Source organism: Stenella coeruleoalba (genome assembly GCF_951394435.1).
Source record: "Stenella coeruleoalba genome assembly, chromosome: 14".
Taxonomy (NCBI): Eukaryota; Metazoa; Chordata; class Mammalia; order Artiodactyla; family Delphinidae; genus Stenella; species Stenella coeruleoalba.
Genome location: NC_137160.1, coordinates 16,959,213 through 16,976,406, shown reverse-complemented (window position 1 = coordinate 16,976,406; position 17,194 = coordinate 16,959,213). Strand labels below are relative to the sequence as shown.

Here is a 17,194-nt window from a genome sequence, read left to right as displayed (position 1 = left end):
TGTGCACTTAAGATTTGCACACTAAAAAATTAAATAATAAAAAAGAGCAAAACCAGACACCATAAAACTTGAAGAAAACATAGAACACTCTTTGACATAAATTGTGGCAATATTTTTTTGATCTGTCTCCTAAGACAAAGGAAACAAAAGGAAAAATAAATAAATGGGACCTAATTAAATGTAAAAGCTTTTGCACAGCAAAAGGAAACCATGGACAAAACGAAAAGGCAACCCACTGAATGGGAGAAAACGTTTGCAAATGATAGGACCAAAAAGGGGTTAATATCCAAAATATATAAAGAGCTCATACAACTCAACATCAGAAAAACAAACAACGTGATTAAAAAATGGGCAGAAGACCTGAATAAACATTTTTCCAAAGAAGACATACAGATGGCCGACAGACACAAGAAAAGATACTCAACATCACTAATCATCAGGGAAATGCAAATTAAAACTGCAATGAGATATCACCTCCCACCTGTCAGATGGGCTATCATCAAAAGACCACAGATAACAAATGCTGGCAAGGATGTGAAGAAAAGGGAACACTTGTACACTGTTGGTGGAAATATAAATGGGTGCAGCTCCTGTGGAAAACAGTATGGAGGTTCCTCAAAAAACTAAAAATAGAACTACCATATGATCCAGCAACTCTAGTCCTGGGTATTTACCTGAAAAAAAAAAAAACTAATTTAAAAAGATACATGCACCCCAATGTTCATAGCAGCATTATTTATAATAGCCAAGGTATGGAAGCAACCTGAGTGTCTATCAACAGATGACTAAAGGAGAAATGGTATATATATATATATATATATATATACACACACACACACACACACACACACACACACACACACACACACACACACACACACACAATGGAATACTACTCAGCCATAAAAAAGAGTGAAATCCTACCATTTGCAACAACATGGATGGACCTAGAAGGTATTATACTAAATTAAATAAGTCAGACAAAGACAAATATTGTATGTTATCACTTATATGTGGAATCCAAAAAATAAAACAAAGGAATTAATACAACAAACAGAAACTGACTCACAGATACAGAAAACAAACTAGTGGAGAAGGAAGGGGGGAGAGGCAAGATAAGAGAAGGTGATTAATAGGTACAAACTAGTACATATAAAATAAGCTATAAGGATATATTGTACAGCACAAGGGATATAGCAAACATTTTATAATAACTTTAAATGAAGTTTACTCTATAAAAATTTTGAATCACTATGTATACCTGAAACTAATATAATATTGTAAATCAACTATACCTCAATTTAAAAAAAAAAAGAAAGGGCATCACCTAGGGGAAAAAAGAGCAGGGTTAAGAGACTGGAAGTGGGAAAATGAGGTGCAATTTTAAATAATATGGTCAGGGTAGGATTTGAAGAAAGGTTTCTTATATTTGAAGAAACCTTGCAGGAAGGTAAAGGAGTTTCATCCTAGGTGAGAGAAATTCTTTGAAAACTTATCTTACCTGGAACCCACAAGAAACGGGCATGGTCAAACCTTGTCCTGTTGCGTTTCCCACATGTAAGTCTTTTGCATCTTCCTGGTTTGGGGGAATGAGACGCTCAGTGCATGTCAGCTGATGTTGCTGTTAAAGGAAGTCATTCACCTGGAAGCCCTGACCCTTGACATCTCTGAAAGAACTGTGCCATATTTCAGGCTGCCTCATCAGGGCAATGACTGAAAGTGTCTCATGCATGCAACAGGGATTGATTTTGAAATGTGTCTTTCTTGAGTCATTTGAGTGATGGCTTCGTTGTCCAGGCGGCAGCCCTGCTCCCACGAGCCTCAGGCATACTTGCTCAGCATTCCAAGATGGGATTGAATAAGCGGTCCGGTTTTGTATAGAAGCCACTGCCAATCAATAACCAACACCTTTACCTTGCAAGCCACTGGGGGAAATTATTAAACAGTCATTTCTACAAGAGGGTGACAATGCTTTTCAGCTTTTGTAGCTCATAGTTTCCTCTGTTTCTTTCTTTCATTTTTTTTTTCCCCTTGGCAACATTCCTGTGCATTTCCATGATGTAGGTAGGAAGGCCGGGGAGGTTGCCAAGAGAACTAGCTCAATTTTACTAAAAATTCTTTTCCTAGAATTTTTTTTTCTAAGAGCTAAGGGATAAAAGATACGTTTAAAGGGAGGAGATACTGCCTGTATTCAGTTCTTTGCTAAGCTCTGTGGTCATTTAAGCTAAAGCATTTAATGCCAATGGAAAGGTATTCATGCCACGCTAGGTGCTGTTGTAACCCGCGCTTGGCAGTCGAGATGAACTCAGCTGGAAGGCACATTCTTCACAGCCAGGACCAGCTCCAGAATTTTAAACATGATAAGAAGGTACGTCTTATGTGATCCTGTCTTTGTAATAAGTGACACTAGAAGCTTCAAATAGTCTGTTTTAAATGGTGTTTAAAACAACAGATACAGATGATATATTGTTGTTCCTGCACAAATTTTCCAAATTCCTTCTGACTTATATGCGTTCCACCTCCTTTACTACTAAGTGACATTTTTTTCTGACCAACATTTTAAATTAGATTTGCAAAAGGAATGTTGAGCATCAGGTAACAAAATGTTTCTCAGTTAATTTGTTATCACCTGTGCTTCACATGCAAGAGATGTTATTCCCGGCCCTATTATTAAAATTCACTTGTCTTTCTTCCATAGTCATGAGTTTGTAAATGTATAGGGTTAGGATTAGGCTACAATTTTTTCTTTTCTACAAGGCAGAGATTTTAATAACCTGTTATCTACATGGAATGTAATGATAATATGATTTATTAATATTTAGTATAATATATTAATAATATGACACATTAAATTTAATTCATATAATTAATTTAGACATTTAATCAATGCTTTTTTGTGGCTTAAGCATTTAAAAAATTTTTAAATTAATTTTTATTGGAGTGTAGTTAATTAACAATGTTGTGTAATCAACAATTTTTGAAAATACCTTGGGGTCATTGTTAGAATATGTAGCCATGTTTTTATGTGATTGTGAGAAGTTTGTATGTATTACCTTATGCTCTCTTTTCATCATTTACCATTGTGACATGAAAACACGTTTACCTTTCCAACTTCATCCCCCATCCTTGGAGACCTAAGCTTCCCCCATCCCAAGCTGCTTGCAATTCACTGAATTCTGAATAGCACTTGTTCCCTCTGCTTGAAATGTCCTCATCTGCCAGATCTCCAGTTCCAAAGTGACTTCCTCTGGGAAAGCCTTGCCCCAATCTCCCCCAGAGAGTAGTACCCAAAGCATTTTGCACCTAAGGTCTAGAGAAGCCTTTATTCCATTGTATTTTAATCGTTGAGCTGTCTCATTCCCCACTGTACTGTGAGCCCTTTGAGACCCCAAAACTGGGTCTTATTCTACTTGGTCTCTCTTGGTCTAGAACATTGTTCTAGTACCCCAAGTGCCTGTTTGTTCTTGTAGAATGAATGAATGGTCTGCAGAGTCATATTCTCAATATTTGTATAGTATTTTCTCCTGCTGATGATTTATCTTATCATTTGCTGTCATTGAATATTTATGCATTTATCAGATTAGCTTCCAGAAATATCTGATCAATCACAACCCACCAACTATTTTAATGGCTTCTAAATGTCTTATTTCTCTCTGGTTCCTATTTTTTAGTGAGTGTGACTTGTCTTTCTTTACTTCAGTCTAGAAATGGTGTGCCTCCCATACAAGAAAAGTTTTTGTTCTGTTAGAAATAGGACATGAGCAAGTCTTTGATGCTGTTATTGGAACAATAGAAAGAATGGTATTCAAGATTTCCATAAAGTTATAGCAACCTATGCTTTGTATGAGTACTTCCTTTTTTATTTTCCTAAACTGCCAGCCAGCATGAGTGGTTATTATTCCTCCAAATTAAAGAAAAGCAAATTAAATGCAAAAACAAACAAAAAACAGTGTGGTATTGCACTGCATCGGCAGTGTTCACAAGGACATGGGCTTTCACACACGGTTGGTGGGTGTGCAAATTATACAACTTCTTTGGAAGGAACTTCAGAAACACATATCAAAATTTTAAACATACATGCCTTGTGCCCTAAGAATTCATGTCTAGGAATTTATCCTAGAGATGTATTTGAGCATTTACACAAAGGTAAATGTACGTAGATATTTATTGCAGCATGTTTTTCATTGCAAAGATGGGAGGTGACCTCAGTGTCCATTAACAGAGGTTGCATCCACACAATGAGATAATTATCAACCAGTTTTTAAAATTAGGGAGATCTCGTTGGGCTGTTGTTAGGAACATCTCCAAGATACACTGTTACATGAAAATGCAAAGTACAAAAAAGGGTATGTGTGTGTAAATAAAAAATATGTGTGCTCCTTAATTTCAAACTATGTTATCAAAGCTATAGTAATTAAAACACTGTAGCATTGGCATAAAAACAGACACATAGACCAACAGAACAGAATAGACAGCCCAGAAATAAACCCACCCGTATACCACAAAGGAGCCAAGAATGGGGAAAGGACAGTCTCTTCCATAAATGGTATTGGGAAAATTGGACAGCCACATGCGAGAGAATGAAACCGGATCACTATCTTACACCATAAACAAAAATTAACTCAAAGTGGATTAAAGACTTGAACGTAAGACCTGAAACCATAAAACTCCTAGAAGAAAACATAGGCAGTAAGCTCCTTAACATAGGCCTTGGTGATGATTTTTTGATTCTGACAACAGAGGCAAAAGCAACAAAAGCAAAAATAAACAAGTGGGACTACATCAAACTAAAAAGCTTCTGCACAGGAAAGGAAGCCATCAACAAAATGAAAAGCCAACTTACTGAATGGGAAGAAATAATTGCAAGTCGTATATCTGATAAGGGGCTAATATCCAAAATACATAAAGAACTCATACAACTCAATAGCAAAGCAAACAAACAGTCTGATTTTTTAAATGGCAGAAGATCTGAATAGACATTTTTCTACCGAAGACATACAGATGGCCAACAGGTACATAAAAAGATGTTCAACATCATTAATCATTGGGGAAATGCAAGTCAAAACCACAATGAGGAATTCCCTGGTGGTCCAGTGGTTAAGAACCCACACTTCCACTGCAGGGGCCACAGGTTCGACCCCTGATCAGTGAACTAAGATCCCACATCCCTAGCCGTGTGGCCAAAAGGAAAAAAAATATCAAAAAACAAACCACAATGAGATATCACTTCACATGTGTCAGAATGGCTATTATCAAAAAGACAAGAAATAACAAACTTTGGTGGGGGTGTGGAGAATAGGGAACCCTTGTGCACTGTTGGTAGGAATATACATTGGTGCAACCACTATGGAAAACACTATGGAGGTTCCTCAAAAAGTTAAAAATAGAACTATCATATGATCCAGCAATTCTACGTCTGAGTATTTATCCAAAGAAAACAGAAACACTAATTTGAAAAGATACAGGCACCCCCATGTTCATTGCAGCATTGTTTTCAATAGCCAAGATATGGAAAAAACTCGTGCCCATTGATGGATGAGTTGATAAAGAATTGTGAATATAACCTTCAAATTGAATATAACCTTTAAAATTGTGAATCACTATATTGTACACCTATAACTTATATTAATATTATACAGCAACTATACTTCAATTTAAAAAAATCATATTTCCTAATCAGCTTCTAACTTCTCTTTCTTTCTTTCTTTCTTTCTTTTCTCCCTTTCTCTCTCTCTCTTTCTTTTTTTACATTTAGATCCCTTATCCATTTGGATTTTATGTCTTGTGTATGGTGTAGAGTATTAATCTAATTTTATTTCTTCAAAATGGCTAACAAAATGTCCCAGATTCATTTATTTAAAAGCCCACATTTGCTTCAGTGATTTGAGATGACGTTTTTATCATGTACTCATCAGACAATTGCATCTGTGTCTATTCCACTGGACTGTTTGCCTCTGTGTGTACCAGTACCACACTGTGTTAACTAGAAGGGCTTTCTAATTTTATTTAACACCTATTGGAGCTGATCCCTTCTCATAGCTTTTCTTTTTATTTTCCAACCTTATTAAGATGTAATTGACATATAACATTGTGTAAGTTTTGGGTATACAATGTGATGATTTGATACACATATATATTGTGAAATGTTTATCACAATAAAGTTAGTTAACGCATCCTTCCGCTCTTTTTCTTATAAATTAGAATTGGGTATCAAAGATTGAAATGTATTACATACCTTTATTCAACGATACTACAGATGGGAGTAATACAAAACACATCTTCTTTTTCTTACTGTACAAAGAGTTGCCAGGATGTCTTTGCTGTACATTTAACACGTATTTGTACCGTGATACCTCCAATTCATCCTGTAACATAGCAAGACACTATGGAGCCCTTCCGGGACAGACCCCTCTCCCATATCCTCTGCTTTAGCTTCTCTCTGAAGTACCTAGATAACACTATCTGAGGTACATTTCCTGAGTTGTTCTACAGATGCTAAAACCTCCACCAAATGGAAGATGTTAAATACTTAATGACCATGAACACATAGCCCTCAGGGCTACTGGAGCCTAAGGGTTATAATGTTAAACCCTGTGACTCTGCCCTGTTACCTCACCATCAACCAATCAGAGAACTGTGCACGAGCTGATCACACACCCTGCAACTCCTTTCACCTGGCCTTTAACAATGCTTTCCTAAAACCCATCAGGGAGCTGGCGTTTTTTTGCAGTGCTAGCTGCCCTGGACTCCTTGCTTGGCATCTGCAATAAATGCTGCACTTTCCTTCACCACAACCTGGTGTCAGGAGAGTGGCTTTACTGCACCCAGGCTAGCAGACCCAAGTTTTGGTTCAGTAACGATCCTGTAGCTCTAGAATACCTGATCTATTGGGAGTTACCAGGACCTGCTTATTGGAAGGCACTTTGGCGGGGCTCTGTCTCCTGATTAGAACAAGACAAATGCTGGTAGCGCGGGGTGTAGTTTGTTTTTGGGGATTGTTTGGTTGGTTTTTGGTTTTGTTTTTTTGGGGGGGGTTTGTGTGTGTGTTTGTGGGTTTTTTTGGGGGGCGGTGGTTTGGGCGCAGTGTTTCCTTTCATGTTTCTCTCTGGAACAGGGTTTGAATAGTACTGTGGAATTTGAATCTGAGATGAGAGAAAAATCACCTCTCTTATGGTTCGCAGTCTGACCCTCACCTGCTAGCAGAGAGTTCCACGAATTCCTCAGGTACGTCAGGCAGTCCCCAGAGGCTAGCTCAGGAGAACTCACAGACAGATCTGGTTAAGTACTGGGAGCCATCTCCTCCTTTCCTGCGGCCAAGAACCACCGTCTTCTATCAGGCACTGTCGACCTCAGTCCCCTGGAGCTTCAAAGCAAAGAAACCTGTCCCTGGGTCTGTGGGAGAAAGGAGAGAAATGTCATTACAGAGGCAATGCCTCTCCCCACTTTTTCTTGTTACCCTCTCAGTAGGGTCCAGAGCACTGACGGGTGGACCCCAATACCTTACAGCATTTTTAGAACCCAAGAACAGCCCACGGACCCTGGAGCTAACCCAGAAAAATCCACACTCCACTCAGGACAACTCTCTCCTCTAGATTATCAAGGATTTGAAGGTGCATAAAGCTCATTGCTCTAATCTCCCTCTTTCCTTAGTATGGGGATGCTTCCAAGACGTGCCTCACATTTTCATGCATTGAGAATTCTAGCAGATGTGCCTTCACCCATCCACTAATGGAAATAAATGCCATTATTTAAAACACACACCAAAAAAAAATTTGGCTTTTTAAGGTACATTTCGTTTGGAAGTAATTTTTAAACCTACAGGTATTAAAATCTAAACAATCTAGACATCTTATTGTGGGGCACCTGATCAAGGGTTACTCAAATTCCATCTTGTGAGTCAAAGGTTACTGTGCTTCCCTGAGTCCCAGCCTGTACGTCCTGTACAAGCATATGTCCTATGACTCACTTAAAATAATTTAATTTCTCAAAAATGTTGACAATGAAATGCTGGCAGGTGACGATGTTTGCTACTGTGTCTGGTCCTAAGCGATGCTGAATGACAGCCAGTGCAGAGCAGTGATTTTCAAACTTTTTTACCAACTTTTTTTTTTTAATTTAAATTTTAACTGTAACACCTTCAAGCAGGCGTATGGTGTAAAACAGAGGTTGGAGGAACTGACCTGCTTGAATCCATGGAGGGACCCCAGTGGCAGGCTCACCAAGAAGCTAATGGTACTGAAACTTCAGGCACCCTCCAAGGCCTTTTGCCTGATTTTGTATTTATAATTTTGTAGTTGTGTGGGTTTTTTTTGTGGTACGCGGGCCTCTCACTGTTGCGGCCTCTCCTGTTGCGGAGCACAGGCTCCGGACGCACAGGCTCAGCGGCCGTGGCTCACGGGTCCAGACGCTCCGCGGCATGTGGCATCTTCTCGGACCGGGGCACGAACCCACGTCCCCTGCATCAGCAGGCGGACTCCCAACCACTGCACCACCAGGGAAGCCCCTGTAGTTGTGGTTTTTTTTTAAGGAGCTCACCCTTCCACCAGTTGTATAAACTTCAGGCCCCATGGAACCTGGTTCCACCCCAGTAAATCTCCCCAGAGCCTCACCCCTTCCCCTCTCTTCTTCAGCCCTTCTCCAGGGGACCTTAATCCCCTGTGGAATAAAATAAACGACTGGTAAGGTGGTACCACCCTGGACTAGGAATCAGCAGATAGGGTCTGAGGTCTGTGCCTGCTACTAGCCATCTGCGTGCTTCCTTCATGCCATGTGATCCTTTTCAGGCTTGGTTTCATCGTCTGTAAAATGGGTATGTGACTAGATGATCACCAAGGTCCCTTTAAAAACTCAAAGTCTTGGGAATTCCCTGGAGGTCCAGTGGTTAGGACTCCACACTTCCACTGCAGGGGGCATGGTTTCGACACCTGGTTGGGGAACTAAGATCCTGCATGCCAAGTGGTGCAGCAAAATAAAATAAAATAAAATAAAATAAAATGTGAAGGGCAGCAAATGACAGAGGTCAGGATCAATAAGAATTAACTCAAAAAAACCCCAAAACACCTCAAAGTCTTTGATCTGAAGTCCACTGGGGCTACTTCCTATATTATCTCCCAGGAGCTCCCACTCCCAGGCTTATTCTTCCTCTCTTGGTGCTGGAAAACTTCAGGCCCCCCTCTGATGGCCCACCGGCTTCAAGAGAGGACTTTGGTGATTGTGATGGGACAGCTCTGTCTTCTCCCCACAATTCAATGCATCCTCTCCCGCTAGGTGTCAGCTGAAAGAGAGAAATGACAGGTTGTAGCCACGTGTGTTAACCCTTTCAAGGGTATCTTCATTTTAAATAGAAGTTAATGTTTTATCTCAATGGCATAACTCTTCAGTGGTGAAATTTTAGGCAGTGGCTCCAATCAAGTTTGAGAAGAGATCCTTCCTGAATTCTTGGAGCAGGTGTTCTCTCAGAGACCCAGAAATCCCCAGGGGCCACCGCCCAGTGTTCCGGAAGCAAGAGACCAACCGAGGTTGAAGGACACAAGAGTCCTGTCACACTGGGCACAAGAGGAACTTTATCTCACTTGGACTGTCATTCACACTCACAGCTGTTTAGGTTAAAGACTAGTGTGGTGGAGACTTTAGGTGCCCAGCCCAACGTCTACTCTCTACTTCCTCCCTACAGAGGAGGTACTGACAATACTTGGGGCAGCAATGTGCCCAGTGAAAGGACCACACGTCCCAGTCTCCCTCCAGCTATAGGCGGCCATTGGACTAAGTTCTGGACCGTGAGGTATAGGCAGAATATTGGATGTGTCGACTGAAAAAAATGTACAACCTAAAAGTTGAGAATTCTGTTTTATTTGGTGGACAAAACTGAGGACTTAAGCCCAGGAGGCAGCCTCTAAGATAGCTCTGAGGGACTGCTCCAAAGAGGTAAGGGGGGCCAGGCTATATAGGAGTTTTTGCAACAAAGGTAGTAGGAACCTCAAAAGATTACTATTAATTAAAGAAAACCAGATATCTCAAGTTAATGAATTTAGCACTTTTCTACGTAAGGTAAGATGCAAGTGTCTGGGCTCACTGAAATCATTCCTTTGATATGCACCTTACCTATCTAGGACCAGTATCCTGCTTTTCTCCATCCTAATCCCCTCAGGGTGCACTGTCCCGGGCAGCCATAGTGGCTTGACGGCTACAACATCCCTTGTTTACTAATATGACAGCAGCATTTTCCATTCACAGATGGAACTTCCAACAAGGCTCTAAAAGTAAACATGTCCTCTTTCTTAGTCTTCTCATCGGCAAGGTGGCCGTGATGACTGCTGAGCTGGTCACCTTCTTGGATCTCAGGGGATGCTGAAGATGGAAGCCATGTGTTGAGAAGGATGGACCAGAAAGATAAGAAAAGCCTGGGTCCCTGATGGCATCACGGTGCCACACCGCAAACCCAGACTGCCTCCCAGACTTTGTGTATTTAAGTCACTGTTACTCAGTTCTCTGCGGCTCATAGCTAAATACAGTTTCTCACTGTAGTAAGGGGAGACTAAATGGTACGACTAACATTTCCACCTTTTTAAGAAAGGAGTCAGCAAGCAAAAATAGAATGTGATCTTGGAGAAAGAGAAACAACCTTAAAACACTCAACCAACCCCCCATTTTACGCAGAGGAAAAGGGAGGCCCCGAGCAGAGGGTATGGCAGACCCAAGCGAAATAGACAGTTTCAATGGCCCCAGCACAGCCCGCTTGGCCTTTCCAAAGTAGAGGTGAGTGCAAGGTGTTTCAATTAAATGCAAGTACTGGGCTTCCCTGGTGGCGCAGTGGTTGAGAGTCCGCCTGCCGATGCAGGGGACACGGCTTCGTGCCCCGGTCTGGGAGGATCCCACATGCCGCGGAGCGGCTGGGCCCGTGGGCCATGGCCGCTGGGCCTGCGCGTCCGGAGCCTGTGCTCTGCAACGGGAGAGGCCACAGCGGTGAGAGGCCCGCGTACCGCAAAAAAAAAAAAAAAAAAATGCAAGTACTTTTTAGCTATTAATAATGCTGAATGAGGGAATTCCCTGGTGGTCTAGTGGTTAGGACTCTGCACTTTCACTGCCTAGAGCCTGGGTTCAATCCCTGGTCAGGGAACTAAGATCCCCGCAAGCCGCACGGTCAAAAAAAAAGCCAATGACACTGTATTGCAGATGTTGGGGGTTTTGAACATTTGTAGCTTTAAAGAAACCAAAATAGGGTAGTATGTGTCCATTTTCCTAGAAAATGTTTTTTTGGGACCCACCCAAGGAGACATTCGTTTAAACCCTAAGTCCCAGAAATTCAGATGTATAGAGAGGGAAAAGAAAAAAAAAGGAAATACCTTGGTATGAGCATTGGTGGATTATTGTTTCTCCCCCAGAGGGTAGAAGATAAGAAGGTGGTAGGTCAAGCGTCATGGCTGTTACAACCTGAAGTTGTTTGCGAAGGGACATTCCCAAAGCATGAGCAATTGGAAAGCCATCCTTGCTTTAGGGAAGCATGAAGTCATTTGCATGTGCTGATTCCTATTCTGTTTGCTCTATGAAAGGTCTGGCTCCCCAGCACCGCCCTCAGACCAATCTCTGTTTTGGCCACTGCAACTGCAAACTCTTTTCTTGTCTAAGACTTCATGAGCCATCTTTGGAAAGCCGGGATATCTACCTTGTGAACAGATTCAGGGCTGTGTTTGTCTCATTTATTCACTAAAGACTCACTGAGCGCATCCTATGCACAAGCCCGTAGAGCTGGGGAACACAACTAGTGACCCAGCGTCCATGCTTGTCCTGAAGGAGGTGACAGTTCAGTGGGATCATAGGTAAGGAAACAAGCAATTCTGACTCAGGAGGGTCAGTGCCGTCAAGGCAGAAGGCAGGTAGGAAGGCGGTGGCGGGGGCGGGCCCTGACTCATACTTAGACGTCACAGAAAGCTTCCCGGTGAAGGTGACATCTAAATAGAGACCTGGAGGATGAGTAGGAGTTTCTGTCCTCTCGGAGCCACTCGCTGTCCAGTGACAGCTGCCGTCATGTGACAGTTCTTCACTCCAGATCCACAGAGTGAAGAAGGTGGCAACAAGGTGGTTAAAAAAAATTAAATGCCCTCTCTCTTCCGTCCCTTGAAGTCGGCAGACAGTACCATTTCATTTGCTCTCGAAGGAGTCAGAAGCCAGAGTCAAGAGTGGGGCTAAGGATGCTTTCGTCCCCTGAGGATGCTGGGTCAGGAAGTGCCAACCTGGGCACCTTGGAGGTCATGCCCACTGGAATCTTCTGGCCATGGGTGGCAGTGTTTATGACTGTGGGCTTCTCGCCCCTGTAAGTATAAATATAAACATACATAAACATAAATATGTTTTGGTAACAGATTTATTGAGATACAATTTGAAAATTATATATATGTAATTTTATATAATTCACTCATTTAAAGTGTACAACTTGATGCTTTTTAGTACATTCATAGAGATGTTCAACCACCTCCACATTCGATTTTACATTTTCATCGCATCAAAAGTAAGCCCCATACCTTTTAGCTGTCACCCCTAATTCCCCCATTTTCCCCAGTCCCCAGCAGCCACTAATTTACTTTGTCCCTATAGCTTCTGCCTATTCTTAACACTTCATATAAATGGAATCATACAATATGTGGTCTTAGCGACTGGCTTCTTCACTTAGCGTAATGTTTTCAAGGTACGTCTGTGTTGGAGCGTGTACTTTGTTCTTTTTTCTGGCCAAATTATACACACATATCATTTTGCGTGTGCTTCAGGTTGGCATCTGGGCCGACCACCAGTCCTATACATTAAAAAGGCCACTGATTCATTGTTCTATAAACATGTAGAAAATGTGATGCCTAGGGTTTTATGTTCCCCCAAACTTTCCAGTTCATCTCCATGTTTCCATCTCCATCACCACCATCCCATTCTACCATCATCTGTCTCCTGGACCAGGGAGCTTTGTAAAAATGAAATATTAGCCTTCAGAAGTGACCCTCCCACACACACACCAAGGCTTCCCTTGGCCTCAGAATAAAGACAAAACTCCTGGGCGTGGCCAACAGCACTCCCCCTAGTCTGGTGTCTCCCCCACCACTGTCTCAGGGTATCCCTTTGCCTCCAGATGTCCTACTGTTCTCTAAGTCCTCTCACTTGCCATGGTCCACCCTTCTCCCCCATCTGGAAGTTTCTGCCTGGAACAGTCTTCCATCTCTATCTGACTAACGCCTGTTCATGCTTCAGATCCCGGGCCAGTCATCCCTTCCAAGAGAAATCCTTCCTGAGATTCGTATCCACACCCCTTATGACCCTCATAGCGTTCTGCACCTTTCCTTTGTCACAGAGCTTGACCCAAGATCAACTGGACATTTGCAACTGATTGAGATCTGTCTCCCCTCTAGACTGTAAGTCCTTTGAGGGTTGTTGTCTAGTTTTGGTCACCCCTGGATCCTTCTACCTAACTGTGCCTGGATTATAAATACAGAGAGGACGCGGGTACCAATATTCATAGAGTGCCCCCTATAATCAGACACTTTTACAAACACCGTCTCACGTAACCCTCATAATAATCCGATGTGGCGGGTATTGTTAGCTTCCTTTTACCAATGAGATCAGTGAAGCTGAGACGGTATAAATAAATAACTTGTCCAAAGCTGGTAAGTGGCAGAGGAGGATTATAGGGTAGGCCTCTTGAACCTAAGGCCACCAAGATCACGCCACTAATACCGAGCTGTTTCTGGAATGGAGAACACAAATCCCTTCCATTCAAGAGTTATTAGATAAGCCCCTTTTCACAAATGAGAATTAAACACAGAAAAAGAGCGATAGGTCAAAAGTTTATACTCCAAGGAAGGCATAAACCAAGGGCTGCAGAGATCACAGCGAGATCATATCAGGATTGGGCCTTCGGGGAAAGCTTCCTGATACTTGAGACTCATGAAAAGAACCTCCCCCCTCCCCCCGTTTGTCAGTTTGGTTCTTATTGGTTTGCTGGAAGTAAGGTCTCACATTTCTAAACAGAGACAGAGTATTTCCTTTGGAATTTTTTTACATTGTTTTATTCTTGGGTGTCAACCTTTCATTTCAGTCCAGCAAAGAAGTCACTGTTCATTTCCTTTCGGTTTTTTCCTTTTTTCTTTTCTTTTCTTTCTTTAATCCTTCTTTAGAAAGGCAGTACATCTACCGGGAAAAAATGGTCGCCAGAGCTGGCCCTAGACGTCAGCTGCTTTTGTGTAGTTGTCACTGAGGCGTTTCCACCTAAAGCTTCTCCGTCATTTTGAGGCAGCCTCAGCGCCTGGGAGCCAAGGCTCATGGGTGACCTCATCCTCCTGGACCTGGTCCAGCAGCTGTTCCTGATCCAGAAGATTTGTCATCACCGTGTGGGTGGCTGACTTCTTGCTACCATAGTTAGGTCATTAATAATTCCTTCTCACACCAGGAATTTCCCAATTAACGTTAAATGGGAAAAGAATGGTCAGTCAGGGCCCCTGGCCCTATGAAACCAGGTCATTTTCATATTACAAAGGACAGCCTATTCAGGGCAGTGACTTTTGCCCTACCTAACAGATTCCTTATGCACGGAAGCTCTCTGGCCATGTTCTTCTGCAGTCAAAACGGATGATCCTATCCATTTCCTACAGAGATAAATTTACTGAAACATGATGTCTCTATGAGCACTATAGAATAGTATTCAGCCCTAAAAAGGAAGGAAATTCTGATACACTCCTCAACATGGATGAACCTTGAGGACATTATATCAAGTGAAATAAGCCAGCCACAAGAAGACAAATATATGATTCCACTCATAGAGGTTCCCAGAGTCAAATTCATAGAGACAGAATGTAGCAGGGTGGTTGCCAGAGGCCGAGGGGAGGAGGAGGGATGAGAAGTTAGTGTCTCATGGGTATAGAGTTTCAGGTGGGGAAGATGCAAAAGTTCTGGAGATGGATGGTAGCGATAGTTGCAAAACAATCTACTTGATGCCGCTGAACCGAACATTAAAAATGGTTAAGACGATAAATTTTAAATTCGATATATTTTATCACAATATGAAAATAATGTGTCTGAAGATTTTTTTCTGAAGTCTTGCCTATTGTCCTTGTAATTGTTCATTAGTTGCACCTTCCTGTAGCATTGCCACTTATTATCTTGAGGCTTGTTACTCAAAGTGTGGTCCCTGGGCCAGCAGCAGCGGCATCCCCTGGGAGCTTGCTAGAGCTAGAGAATCTCAGGCTCGCCCCAGACCTACTGAATGGGAATTTGCATTTAACAAGACCCCCAGGTGATGATATGCATGTTAAAGTTTGAGAAGCATTGCTCCAGACTAGTGTCACGCAAGCTTGAACGCACGTTAGGATCACCTGGGGAATTTTGAAAATACTGATTTAATTGTCGGCTGTGGCCAGGCACCAAGATTTGCAACTACTCACCAGGTAGTTCTAAATTTGCAGCCAAGGCTGGCTCTACCAATATGAAAATAGACTGTAGTACCTCCCCCACCAGCATACGTAACCACATTTTCAAAGTTCATTTCATAGATTCTGGGGTTAGAACAATGGCCATCTTTGGGGGACCATGATTCTATCCACCACAGTGTAACTATGAATACAAACCAGCCACCACATTATCATTTCCATACACAACAGTCAACACACAGAAACGAAATTTCCCCTCACTTCTGACCTAGAGTTGAAACAATTAGAAACTGTTGAGTTTAGGGAACCAGAGACCTCCAACAATTTGAGGATTTTTCTTCCAAATGCCTCTTTATCTCGTGTCGATATTGATATGTAACATGTTCCCGAGGCAGGAAAAGATGGAAGGAGGTTTGCAAATCTAACTCAAGGTGATCTTTACCAGATTTGCCTATATTTTATCAAATTTCTATAGTACATCAAGATGTCTCAATAATCTTTTAGAACGTTAAAAATGTAAAAATATACCAAACTTGATTTTTCATCTGTTTAGAACAAGAATTATTCACACTTCCAGTGTCATATTAGAAGAGAACTATTTACAAAGAGTATCCTGTGAAGGCCTCTTTTAATTTGTCAGTTAGTAACAACTCACAGAGATTATTTAAGAACAAAATTTAAATGCCTAAGCATGAAAAAAATAATAAATATGGACTTCCCTGGTGGCGCAGTGGTTGAGAGTCCGCCTGCTGATGCAGGGGACACGGGTTCCTGCCCTGGTCTGGGAAGATCCCACATGCCGCGGAGCGGCTGGGACCGTGAGCCATGGCCACTGAGACTGTGCGTCCGGAGCCTGTGCTCCGCAACGGGAGAGGCCACAACAGTGAGAGGCCCGCGTATCCACCCCCCCACCAAAAAAAAAGATCATGTAATATGTTATAAAAAAATAAATGCATGCTTACATTTTCTATAAATTTTTTAATATTTTGGGTTACAGTTGACACACTAACCTTAAAATATCACACGGTATCACGAAGTCCTACTAGCATTTAGTTCACACCATAAGTGACTCAGCCACACATGAACTCCTCTAAAACCCCCATTCTGTGGAAACATCCTCAAAACTTCTGTACTTATAGCAAACTGGTAACAAACAATTCACAGACTAACTCCAGTGTGTTACCCTACTTTGAGTAGCACCGTTTTAAAGAGAGCAGTCAGGGATTGCCTCTTGAAAGAGGTGACATTTGAGCACAGACTTGAAAGGGGTGGGGGAGAGCCAGCTTTGTACATATTTGGGGGAAGAACAATCCAGACTGAGGGAACAGCGAGTGCAAAGTCCCTGAGGCAGAAACATGCTCTGTGTCCTTTAGGAATTGCCAGGAGAGCCGTGCGGTTGTCACGCAGTAAAGAACGGATGAGACGATGGGAGATGGAGTTGGAGGATGCGAGTGGGGGCCAGATGACAACGGGCTTTGTGACCAAGGTAAGAACTTTTGACTTTGCTTAGAGTGTGGAATTTGAGCTGGCGAGTGGCATGTTTTGACAAAACAATATAATTAATTTACTCCCAATGTACATTTCTCAGGGCCTCCCAGGATCCTCCTGCACATGGTAAATCTTGCAAATGGTCAGGAAGTTCTGGGTTGATAGAAGAAGGGGAACACCACAAGCCCCCTCTTGGAAAAATCCCCTAATTTCTCTCCTTTACTTACGATTTCTCCTCTCCCGGCCAGAGGGTCACTTCCTGTCACCACTGAGTCTGTCAGCATCTTCTTGGTGCACTCAGGTCT

At 42.1% G+C, this 17,194-nt stretch overlaps 1 long non-coding RNA gene across 1 annotated transcript; it reads right to left on the bottom strand.

The window, feature by feature from the left end:
* Positions 1–7,215: 7,215 nt before the first annotated feature.
* LOC307197409 lies at positions 7,216–11,773 on the bottom strand. Its single transcript, XR_013831399.1, has 3 exons — positions 11,343–11,773; positions 9,061–9,274; positions 7,216–7,392 (listed from the first exon to the last, which is right to left on the bottom strand). It is a non-coding gene; the product is annotated as an uncharacterized lncRNA (long non-coding RNA).
* Between the last annotated feature and the right edge of the window lie 5,421 nt (positions 11,774–17,194).